This window comes from Pinus tabuliformis, chromosome 5_2 (assembly GCF_031772625.1).
Source record: "Pinus tabuliformis cultivar Carrire ecotype Pingquan chromosome 5_2, CPIR1, whole genome shotgun sequence".
NCBI classification, from domain to species: domain Eukaryota; kingdom Viridiplantae; phylum Streptophyta; class Pinopsida; order Pinales; family Pinaceae; genus Pinus; species Pinus tabuliformis.
Window position 1 is genome coordinate 1,006,404,454 of NC_142306.1, and position 13,042 is coordinate 1,006,417,495.

The following is a 13,042-nucleotide window of genomic DNA, read 5'->3' on the forward strand; positions in this document are numbered from 1 at the left end:
TTTGATTAAGCCATGGTGAGCTAGCTGTTCCAGATTTCCTGCTTTTACTTTAGTACTGGAGTCAGTGAGGGACTACATGAGGAAGTAGGGGATGCTGAGCTTCTGAGGGGCTGGAGTGTCCATGCCATAACTTAATTCATGCATGATTCTAAAGTGGTAACCATAGATAATGTTGTACCTCCCCTCACAAGAAATATACTTGATTATTTGATAGCTAACCTCATCCCAAGGGTATGCTATGCTATCCCTTCTTATGCCATTCTTATCTTCTACAAGGGTTTCATTGTTTTGGAAGAAGTTTTTCTTGGCAGCCTGGCCAATTGGTTTTTCATCCTTACTCCAAGGCAACCCAAGAGGAAGGGTAGTGACTGTTATAGACAATTTTGTGCCTTACAGCAACAAGCATGAATTGTCAATAATCCAAGGGATCCAAAGTTCCCTAAACATGATGTTCCTACCCCTAGAGGAACAAGGTCAGCAAACCAACAGCTCTCAGATCAGTTCTCCACCTGAAAACACTCAAAAACAAGCAATCCTGAAATCAAAGCAGGTGCTCCACTAGGTTTCTGCGCTAAAACTCAGTTGCTCCATGGTGTACCTGCGTTGCAAAGCAAGTGGGACAAAAGCCACCTGCGCTGAGCGGGATGGGACAAGTGGCACACTGAGTCATTGCTCTGGAATCTTCCAAAAATGACACTTGGATCAGGTATTTCGCCTTGTGATGAGTCAGAGGCTCTGTTTCTCCAAGTGGAAGCAAGGTTCTCCAAGTGGACTCAAGAACTGAAGATCAACTAAAGATTAACTGAAGAGAGAGAGGACACAAGGCAGGTACACATCAGTTGCAAGCTGACTCATCCTTTCTCAATTCATCTATATATTGAGCTCTCTCCTATGAGCTCAAGAGGCTGGAATTTGGTGCAAAGTAATGATATGCTGTTGGTTTCACTATAGAGCTATTGGGTGATTGTTTGAGAGAGGTGAAGAGGAGAAATTCTTTCTGCTGGGAGGTGTTGCTGGATTGGAGCCTTCAATGGTTGTAATACCCTCAGAACCTTTACTTCTTCATTAATAAAAGCTATTGAGGTTCTTCTATGTGCTCTTGTTTCAATAATATATTGTGATAATTGCATGTTTGGTTTACACTAATCCTTGAACCAGTTATGATTGCATGCTTCTTGTAGTTTCCTTCTTTGTTATTTTGCAGGATCTCATTGTAGCTGGGCCAGCAAAAGAGCAAGGAGCTGGGAGCAAGCAGCCAAAGAGAAGAGTTTGGATTCGACATTAAGCGCAAGGCAACGGTTAGTGCATTTCTCCATTCTCTTTTGCTTTCATAAAGAAGTAAACCTTAAGTAGTTTGTTTTACAGTTGTTGCTAAGGTACTATCACCCTTAGAGTGGGATAGGGTCATCCGAGTCGGATACTTTTCCCTACAACAAACTGGCGACTCCGCTGGGGATCGTATCCGTTTGATTGTGTTTGTAGTATTTTGCTATTCATTTCCTGAACAAAAGAGTACCAAATCGAAAAGCTTTTGACTATATCAAAAGCGAAGTAGAGGGCAGCTACTCTAGCTCATTTCTGAGCAAGTTCATGATTTGAAGAGCTGATCTACAAGGATCCTTGTAAGCTCTTAGTGATAGCTTTTCACCTTCCTAATCATCCCTTTGAGTGTGCTTGACTGATTGCTTCTGATTTGAGCAAAAACTGTGCATTTTTTAGAAAATTATGACCCGGAAACTGTGAAAACGCAAGTTTCGTTTTCCAAAGCAGGTAGTACACAGGCTACCTGCTTTGCAACGCAGGTCCCGAAGGGGCTACCTGCGCTGAGAGCCAGACTGGCTGTGCAGCACCTGCGTTGGCCCAATTTTGCCTAGTGCTGTTGGGGTTTCCTCCTTTTCTCTTGCCTGTTTTCACCATTGATTTGGCTGCCAGTTACCAGTCTTGCACCTGTTCTGAAACCAATATTACTTGCCATCATTCTGCCTCTGTTATATAACGAAATTGTACTTGTTCTTTGTATTTCTTACTCATTTACAATTTCCCATAACGAAGAGTAAACTAGTCTTGCTTTTGGCCTCTTAGATCTGAACCTGTGTTAGGCATTTTGCTGGTCTAAAGAGTTAGCTTGTTTGTTGTCCATAGCTGATTAGTCATTTTTACTTTCGTCAGTATGGTTCGATTTCATGTATTTCCAGTGATTAAGCAAGTGAATCTTAAGGTGTCTTTTGATTTTGGACAAGCTTGTTTACTTTCGCTTTAAATCGAAATCAAAGTTATATAACGACTTTCTTTTTGTAACCCATCCACATTAAGAAAGGGAAAAGAAAATACATGCATTGTGCATTTTGCATTTGACTGTTTGCTTGACGATTTAGAAAAAATTTGCATTTAGTGTGTGCTCTATGATCTGTGAGAAAAGATTTGCCTTTCTCTTCCCTCAGTAGTTAAGGTTTTCAAAGTTGAAAGATTGAAAAGTTTGCTTCTCATCTTAGACTGCATTCAGGAATTTGTTATATACATCTCGTGGTGATCCTTAAAGGCAAACTGCTAAGCAAGATCAACATTAAAATAAATCCAATTTACATAACAACGCTTTGTAACATAACGCAAACACATAGAGGTCTAGGTAGAGACGTGTTCCGGCGTCGTTAAGCATAGTGACTGTCGATCTCTACGAAGGTGGGTGATTCCTCCTGAGAGTCGGTGGCACTAATACGGACTTGTGCTCCCACGTACCGTCGAGTATATATTGGGAGACCCCTATAGGCAATTATCCTTTATCCATAGGAAGCCGTGTCGGCCGCCCTACTGATCGCGATGCAGTGAACACAGCATTCACGAAGATCGACCACCCGTACCGTAAAACGTATTCTGTGGTTTCGCGAAAAGTTTGGCACACCCTCTGCCTAGAACTCTAGAGAAGTTTCTTTTGGCTTTTTTCAAACTCTATAACTGAAAAAGTCCATCCGAGCATTTGTCACTTCGGGCTCGTTAAAACATCGAAGGCGACTAGAGTCATCTTTAGCTTTTTCTCGACTCTTAAAACATGAAAAAGCAAGTTTGTGTCTAAAAGCGTCGTTAATAAAATTTATTTTAAACGGAACATAATCACCTGTTATTCCCACGTTGATCTTTCAATTGAAAAGTATGGAGCCCACCAACCAAGGAGGTAACCTTGGCGGAAGTCCAAACCCCTTCTCCTCTTGGGGAGATGTTGGTGCGCCTCATATGGCCACACTGTCACTTCCAGGATTGACAATTGGCCTACCTGTATGGCTCTTTTCAACTAATGTAGTTCAGATCGCCACTAATCCTGAGCAGTCAAATCAGCAGTCAGACCAGTCTAAAACTACCCACCAGCCTTCCACTTCTTACAATTCTTCCTCTGATCCTTCATCTTCACAAGGTAGAGCCGGCAAAAGTCAGCCTTCCATGGAGAAGAAGGAAAAGAAGAAAAGAGAAAAGAAGCAGAAGGGGCCTATGGTGAAGGCGACTGGGGGCAAGCAAAAGACAGCTGACAAAAACCCACACACTGCACCGACCGGGCCTAAATCGCCATGTGTCATTTGCAAAGGGACCCACTTCCATCGTGATTGTCCTTGTATTCCCCGGATACTAAGGGACTGGTCCCCAAGGTTGCACAATCCGGTAGCATCAACCTCTGGTAGTCATGTTGATTGCAGTCCGTCAACTAGCGAGAGTGAAGGACGAAGAGGGAGACCAAGATCACCCTGTATGTTGTGTGAAGGCGATCATGCCATCCACCGATGTCCATTCTTAGATGAGGCAAAGAGAGTTTTGGAAGATCGTCCGGTTTCACCGTTACGACTTCCTCCTGGATACCAAAAACTCGTGCCTAATCCCTCGATAGTTGAAAATCCAGCTGACCCGCTCAAGTGGTCGGCTGAAGTGTCAGTCATTGAGAATGAACCTACTGAATCCAGACCAGACGAAAGTCTAAAGGTCCAAACGGCAGTTGACCCGGTTCTTCCTTCAGAGGTTTCATTCTCCAATGACTCCGTCATTGAAGACCCATCTTCAAATGACACCCTCACTGAAGAGGATAAGGATGACACCGTCCATATTCTTTTCATCAACACAGACTCTGATGAGCATCAGGGCAATGCGCCCATTCCTTTATCACAGGAAGGAACATCGTCAGGGTCGTATCCGGCCGTATATTCGGTCCCACCACCAAGCAACCTAGTCGTATCCTTTGATTGGAATCAACTAGGCAGACCCCGGTTACCAGCCAGTATCCCATTCAGAATCATAGTCCAAATCTACAGAATGGTGATGGCTGGAACTATCATTGATGAAGGGGCATCTGTGAGTATCCTTTCCTCTATTGCTTGGAAAGCACTGGGTTGCCCGGCGCTTTTACCTGAGATGAGAAATCTATCAGGTTTTGATAAAGGAACCAGTCACCCGTTAGGGATTCTCCCCCAATGTTCCAGTTACATTGAAAGGGAAGACAGTTCATATGAACATCATGGTCGTCCAGGGACCCTTGGTTTATAACTTACTCCTTGGACGAGACTATATATATTGCATGGAGGCGATAGTGTCCTCCCTCTTCAGAGTCATGTGTTTTCCGCACGAAGGAAGAATGGTCAAGCTCGTAGACCAACTTTCATTTCCAGGATCATGCATCGCAAATAGTCAAATACCATCCCTTAACGGTTTATTCACTCAAGGAATGCCACCACCCCTGGTTCTACTTCCCGATGAATGCGAGTAATTCGGAAAGAAAGAACTGGGACCCAGGGGGCATGCACCCTGGCCTGCCTTGGGCAGAGGAAACCTTGGGTATAAAGTTAATTTCCGCAGAAGAATGGACTAGTCCGTACCCCGTCCGAAAAAGGAAGAGAGGGTTGTTCTAGGATAAAATTCTTTTGTCAAAGTTATGTGAAGCGGAAGGATCGCTCCCTTTGTCTAAAAAAGTAGGCTCTCCTAAGGAGGAGATCCACTTGTAGCAGCAAGTAGGCACCATCTTTGAATGTCAAGCCTCACCCATTAAAACAATATGTTTTGAAAGAGAGTAGGGGCAGTCTTCAAAGAAAGAGAGGAAATTGCTGCAATAAGTAGTCACCATCCTTAGCAACCTAATGATAGACATCGCCGAAAAGAGAGTTTAGTTTGCGGCAGCGAACAAAACCATTTTTCGGATAATAAGTCAGAGGACAGAATCTCGAAATTATACTTTATACCTGGGGGCATGCAAACCTTTTGGAGTGCAAGCACGGGACGACTATTTATTTTTTTTAAATTTTTAGGTCCTCCCTTTAAACCTGTAGGTCTAACCCGTTAAACTCGTAGGATTAGCCGTTTCCAGCTTGCATAAAGAAAGGATGAAAGGCAAAAGTTAAAACCTGCCAAATTGGAGTAATTAGTGAGGTATCGCTCCTTAAATAAGATTACCTCACCTAAAGCATTCCTTGTATTAAGACTGGTATAAATTGAGCAGTTTTAGCAATGTTCATGCTCGTTAAAAAATAAACGCAAGAATCGAGCAATTTTTGTGTAGAGTTCATGCTCGTTAAAAAATAAACATAAATTGTGAGCAATCTTTCCCTAGCAGTTCAAGCTCACTCAGAAAAAATGAACCGGTAAATAACCATTGAGAAAAGTAACCTTTGAAAGCCATATTAAAAGCCCTTGGTCGTGTTTATATGCCATCACCTCCATCCGTTCATTTTGGCCAATCGTTCATCTCCATATGTGTGTTTACCCATTTTGAGGAACAGCTGCGAAGAGTGATTTCACTTAGCCATCCTTGTGACACTGCCGTGATTGGAAAATTCCAACCTGTACCTGGAATCTGCTACTATCCCCGTTTATCACTCGTTCCTCAAAAGAAGAGTCTTCTTTGAGCTCTTTTCACTGACTCGTAAAATATGAAAAGTTTGCCGAGTTTTGGCCTTCCAGCTCGTTAAAAGGACCGGAAGAGCTATCCCTCCTCTAGATTTTAATCTTTTTGGACCTGAGGGATTATTGCACAAAAAGTTCGAGCGCTTGTTTTGTTCGGCTCGTTAAAGAAATCGAAAATTCATCCCTTCTGTATGGTTTTATACTTTTTCGGACTTAAGGGATTAGAAGACGAAAAAGGAATTTTGGAGTTAACTTTTCGTACCTTTTCAGACTCTCTAAAAATGAAAAGGACCGAGTTTTCCTTGTCGTTAGACTCGTTAAAATGATTAAATAGCGACAAACTTGTCTTTAGACGAGAACGAGTTTCCCTATCGCTAGGCTCGTTAAAACATAGCGATGGGCTTGCCCGAAGGGCAGGTTATAGAACAAGCATATGTTATCCTCCTCAAGCTTGACAAAAATAAAGAGGTACTGGTCAGCAATGACTGGGGAAAAATTGGGAGAACCTCACAGCATTAATGGTAGCAAGTCGCTCTTGAACATGACACTTTGTCCTCCGTATCACATCGGGTTGGGTTGTTTCATTCACCGGTCTCATAACCATGGTCCTCGCCACACCATCCTCAATTCGGGTAATGCTACCAATCCATCACATCAGTGTCGTTATATGTTCAAGAGATGTGGTTCTGCAAAGAGTCAACCATGTCCCATCCATTGCCATACATTGTCCTTCATCCATTTCATGACCGCCACCCTGAATCATACATCACAGTTTGTTTTCACCTCATCACAATCACTAGCTCCGTTCCGTGTCACTGATGTGGGATTCATTAAGACCCTCCTTTGACGGATCGCTCCTTGTCGACATCAGCTCATTATCCAAGGAGTTGATCTAGGAACAACCCCTTCAGTACTTTGAAGCTTGCATGCCTCAATGGCAAGTTTCTCACTTCCGGCGACAGGTATACATCAATGACCTTCGACCAGAAGATTTTGCATGGTGGTCGACGCCAAGTCCTTTATTCCCACCATGTGAATTGTACTGCCGTACCTTGAGGGTCATCATCCTTATCGGTGATTCCTCTCGCGCTTGTTAACGGTTTACATCATTGACCGGTAATCAAGCGATGTCTTTCCATGTTCGACTTCAAAAAATTCTCACATGGATCGACTTGTACATCGAGTGAAGATCGGAAGAGATTGAAGACCCCGGATCTAGTTTCATCCATCCGGGCTGCGATATATATTCAAGACATAAAGACATTTGATATGTACATCATTACAGCAGATGATCATCCTTCTCAAAGGATGATAATTTCAGCAGAGGATTATCAGTCTACAATCAGACGATCGTCTGTTCTATGTACCAAAATGTATTTATAAAGCTGAGCATGGGAAGCCCGCCTCAGCTAGATCATGAAAATGTATGAAAAATAATGTATTGTATTGTATCTTATTACAGGACACTTCTCAGCAGATTGAATGAACTTCGGATCCTCTCAATAAAGCATTTCACCCGATAAACGACCTCATACTTTAGGGGGCATCTGTTATAGACAATTTTGTGCCTTACAGCAACAAGCATGAATTGTCAATAATCCAAGGGATCCAAAGTTCCCTAAACATGATGTTCCTACCCCTAGAGGAACAAGGTCAGCAAACCAACAGCTCTCAGATCAGTTCTCCACCTGAAAACACTCAAAAACAAGCAATCCTGAAATCAAAGCAGGTGCTCCACTAGGTTTCTCCGCTGAAACTCAGTTGCTCCATGGTGTACCTGCGTTGCAAAGCAAGTGGGACAAAAGCCACCTGCGCTGAGCGGGATGGGACAAGTGGCACACTGAGTCATTGCTCTGGAATCTTCCAAAAATGACACTTGGATCAGGTATTTCGCCTTGTGATGAGTCAGAGGCTCTGTTTCTCCAAGTGGAAGCAAGGTTCTCCAAGTGGACTCAAGAACTGAAGATCAACTAAAGATTAACTGAAGAGAGAGAGGACACAAGGCAGGTACACATCAGTTGCAAGCTGACTCATCCTTTCTCAATTCATCTATATATTGAGCTCTCTCCTATGAGCTCAAGAGGCTGGAATTTGGTGCAAAGTAATGATATGCTGTTGGTTTCACTATAGAGCTATTGGGTGATTGTTTGAGAGAGGTGAAGAGGAGAAATTCTTTCTGCTGGGAGGTGTTGCTGGATTGGAGCCTTCAATGGTTGTAATACCCTCAGAACCTTTACTTCTTCATTAATAAAAGCTATTGAGGTTCTTCTATGTGCTCTTGTTTCAATAATATATTGTGATAATTGCATGTTTGGTTTACACTAATCCTTGAACCAGTTATGATTGCATGCTTCTTGTAGTTTCCTTCTTTGTTATTTTGCAGGATCTCATTGTAGCTGGGCCAGCAAAAGAGCAAGGAGCTGGGAGCAAGTAGCCAAAGAGAAGAGTTTGGATTCGACATTAAGCGCAAGGCAACGGTTAGTGCATTTCTCCATTCTCTTTTGCTTTCATAAAGAAGTAAACCTTAAGTAGTTTGTTTTACAGTTGTTGCTAAGGTACTATCACCCTTAGAGTGGGATAGGGTCATCCGAGTCGGATACTTTTCCCTACAACAGTGACCCTACTAATAAATTCATGGGTTATTTCCTTGGAAAGGTTTCTAAAGGTGATAGTGGCATGTGTTCTGGAGTGAGGGACAAAAGAGTGGGAAAATTCCTGAGCAATCTCCTATCAAACCATCAGAATTTTGCAAAAAATCTCATCCAATTTTCTCTTGTGAATATGTCCACTACTTGGGGGTGTGCATGGAGACTGAAGGAGTTGGTGGGCTCCTTCCTCATAAAACCTCCTATCATTTTGTCTATGCTTCCTTGGAAAACCAACTATGGAAATGGTGAGAGCACTTTTTGAATAAAACAGAGAGACAGAGAGACTGTGTTTTTTTTTAGAAGCAATTCTTTTTATGAATTTCCTCCACCCAAAAGTTCTATTTTATCCTCAAAATTAAACCATTACTCGCATATTTTGATATTCAATGGAGGTATGCCAAGAACCTACTTCTTTAGCCCAAGAATTATGCTAGAAACCGTGTTTTCCCTCTCCAAAACAGCTCACTGGCCCTCCTGTAGAACACTGCCAGCCCTCCTATAGGATTCCTGTAGGTTCTCTTGTAGAACCTGTAAGTGCTCTTGTAGAAAATGCCGAGAGTAGGGATATGGGAGACATTAGTGGATAACGATGGTTATGAGGCTTGTGGTGGCACGAGAAGGTACTAGGAGTGGAGTTTCAAGTAGAGAATGAAGGAAAAAGATGGTGAGTGTGATTCAAGGAGGAGTACTTATTTCTTTTTATGGATATTTCTAGTGATGGAGGGTGAGATGGCCAAGTGTATGTTAGCCCCATTCAGACCGTTGGTCCCCACCTGCCTTGTCACCATGGCTATTTCCTCATAATCATCCCTTATGATTTCATCAGAGTTCACACTGCCTCCACTACCTATCCTTGACATCTATCTTGAGTTTGACTAAGCGCACGTGTGAGTGACATCTTTGGATGAGTGAAGCCAACTAGATTGTTATAGACATATTTCAACACTTCAACCCCAAACTTATATGTCAATAAACTAGGGCTCATCAATCCATAAAAGGTTTGTTTCATACCCTAAAAGAACATGGTCATCTGATTACATCATTCCCCAAAAGTTCTACTTGAAAAACCACCAAACTGCTCTTGCTCTACAACTACATAGTAGATGAATGCTACTTCAGTCAAACTCTGGCTTAGTTTATCAATTAAACATTTGACTTACAAGCATTCTAGATGCTCTTTTTGTAGCTCAATAACCTCTCATGACATTCCTCTGTACTTTGTTCTTTACTTTCCATCATAGCTCAACTTAACTCATTGAAAACAGTTGCACATCTGAGCCAGAACCCACTTCAGTTGTGCTCCCTGGCCCATCGCATTGTCTGTCATTATAACCCAGTATGCATCACACCCCCCAAGTCTGTAAAGTGCGATGCATCCTTCTTTATGTGAAGCCCAGGTGCGATGACTGACTGAGCCTATTTCCATTCTAGAAATTGGGGGTTTTTGTTCTTGTTTTCAGTTCTATTTAGTTGTTTCTGCTGCTTATGAACAATGCCTCATTACTGAAACTTCCTTGCATCACATAGATCAACCTCCATTGATTAGGATTAGTAAATGTTTCTATGTGTTTTTTCATCATTTATAATCCTTTGTCAAAAAGTTTCTTAAATTGATTTGTCGCTTTGGTACAAAAAGTGTTGTAACTATCGTTTTGTGTCAAAAAGAGAAGTGTCATGGATTCTTCCTTCCCTGGATAGTCAATTGAACTTTTTGTCACGTATTTGGTTTGATTTTTTTTTTATTCAAAGTGTCGAAAGCATTTTTATTCGAAATTGAAAAGTGTCATTTAGTCTTCCTTTCTATTTTCAAAAAGAAATTGTCAAAAATGTCGCTTTGAGTAAAATATTTCAGATCTCTGCTACACTTAGTTTTCCTTTTTGGCATTTTTCACATTAAGGGGAACAAAAAAAAATTACATGCATTTGAATTTGCATTTAGTTTGTGTGCGAAAAATGATTTAGGAAAATGCAATAGTGTGTGCTCTTCGCTCTTTGTTTGAAAGAATTGTAATCTTCTTTCCCTAGTAGCTAGGATTTTCATTGCTCAAAATAAACAACGATTGTTTATCATTGTAGATTGTATTTTAGGAATTTCAAAATCATCATCATGCGGTGAACCATTGAAAGGAAAAATTTAAACAAGATCAACTCTAAAATAAATTTCAATGAACTTAACAACACTTTGGAACTTAACGCAACACATCTAGAAGTCTAGGCTAGAGACGTGTTCCGGTGTCGTAAAACTAGTAACTATTGTTTTCATCGAAGCTTGGGTGATTCCTCCTCCTTGATACAACAAGTGCTAGCACAGACTTGTGCTCCCCGTACTGTCGTGTATGTATTGGGAGACCATAATAGGCTTATATCCTTTATCCATAAGAAGCTGAGTCTACCGCCTTATTGACCACAATGCACTGAACAAAACATTCAGGAAGATTGACTGTCGTACATAGGTCCTTGGTAATTTCTCTTTAATTTATCACCAAGGTGTATATTGCAGTTTTGCGATTGGTTTGGTAATCCCTCTATCTAGATTTTCCAGAGTAGTCACTTTCGTTCCTTTTCAACTCTTTAAAAGAAAAGGTCCATCTGAGCACTTGTCACTTCTGGCTCATTAAAAATCAAAGGAGACTAGAGTCATCTTTAGCTTTTACTCGACTCTTAAAAACTGAAAAAGCAAAGTTTTGTCAAAGTGTCATTAAAATTAATTGACTTTAGAATAATGTCTCTGTTCCTTAGTTGATCTTAGGTTGAGATATATGGAGACAAATCTGGGATTGACCAATCAAGGAATCCCTTTTGAGGGGAATCCTAATCCTTTTTCTTCTTGGGGAAATATTGGTCCTCTGTATATGGCTACATTGTCCCTTTCGGGAATTACCATTGGCCTGCTAGTATGGCTATTCTCAATCTCTGTGGTTCAAAATACCGTGGTTCCTTCGCAATCGAATCAGCATCCAGTTGGTACTGAAGTTGACCCTTCACCTTCTTCTTCATTTGTTTCTCCCTCCCCTTCTTCCTCTTCATTTGGTGAAAGTAGTGATGCTAGCAACTAGGTGGCTGAGAAGAAGAAGAAAGGGAAGGAGAAGAAGAAGAAGTCAATTCAACAAGGGGTAAACCATGAATCATCTGGTCAAAATCCACACATTAAATCTCCTAAACCCAAATTCCCTTGCATAATTTGTATAGGAGACCATTTTCATCGAGATTGTCCCTACTTTCCTCAGATCTTGAGAGAATGGTCTCCCCGTTCGCACCGTTCGGTGTCATCAACCTCTAGTGATCATGTTGATAGCACACCATCAACTAGTAATAGTGAAGTTCATGGATAGAAAGGAAAGGTCAAAGTTCCATGTAGGTTATGTGAAGGTAATCATTCCCTTCACCGTTGTCCTTTTTGGATAAAGCAAAAAAAGTGTTGGATAATTGTCCTGCTTCACCACAGTGACTTCTATCCGGTTACCAGAAACTCTCCCCAAGTCCTTTATGACTTGAAAAACCGATTGACTTAAATCAATCGTCGGTCAAAACCACTTTCTCTAAAAGTGAATCTTATGAGTCTATACTCGACCAAAGTCAACAGGTTGAGGTGATAGTTGACCCTGTTTTACCTTAAGAAAATTGTACCCTTCTTGAAGAGAGTGAGAACGATACCATTCAAATTCTTTGTTAGTTCAGGTTCTGATGAAGTTGGGGGCAATCCGCCCATTCCTTTGCAACAGGAGGAAAATCCCCTAGTTCTCATAACTCAAGGGGTACCTCCAAGTCAATCATCATCCCTAAATGGTCCTTGTACATCAGCGGTACCTCTTGAACCTTCATTCCATCCACCCAATTACCATGAGTAGTCTAGTGAATGTAACAAAGCTTAAGGGGCATGCACCCTTGTCTATTCTATGGACGAACCTAGCACCCTCGTCTATTCTGCGGATGAACCTAGTTGAAAATACAAGTCTCCCTGTAGGTTATGTGATTGGTCTGACACACCATTCACCTTTGTCTATTCTGCAGACGAAGCCAAGGAACTATTTTGTCTATTCTGCGGACAAAACCATCCTACATAACCTCAGTAGTTTCCATATGGTTACAGGGGACTCTACTTTTCATCATGATGGGGGCATGCAAACCTTTTTCCATTTTTAATTTCATTTTCTAGATTTTTCAACTTTGTCGTTTCTAGCTTTTTTAGCTTTGTCGTTTCTAGCTTTTTAGTTTTGTCATTTCGAGCTTGCATAAAAAAGAAAACTAAAACCAAGCATAGTTTGTTCATTTCAAGCTTGTAAAAAAAATGAAATTGACTTCGAGCATAGTTCCCCCATGGTTCAAGCTCGTTAAAAAATGAACCCACCTTGGGTAATTAACCTTTGTGATTACCGTTCTATTAGCCTTTTGAGCCATGGTTGTATACCTCCCATCACCTCCATTCTTTTGGCAAATCATACACTTCTACTTGGATGTTTACCCTTTTTAGGAATAGCTGTGATGAGTGGTCTTGTTAGCCAACATCTTCCCAGAAACGACCA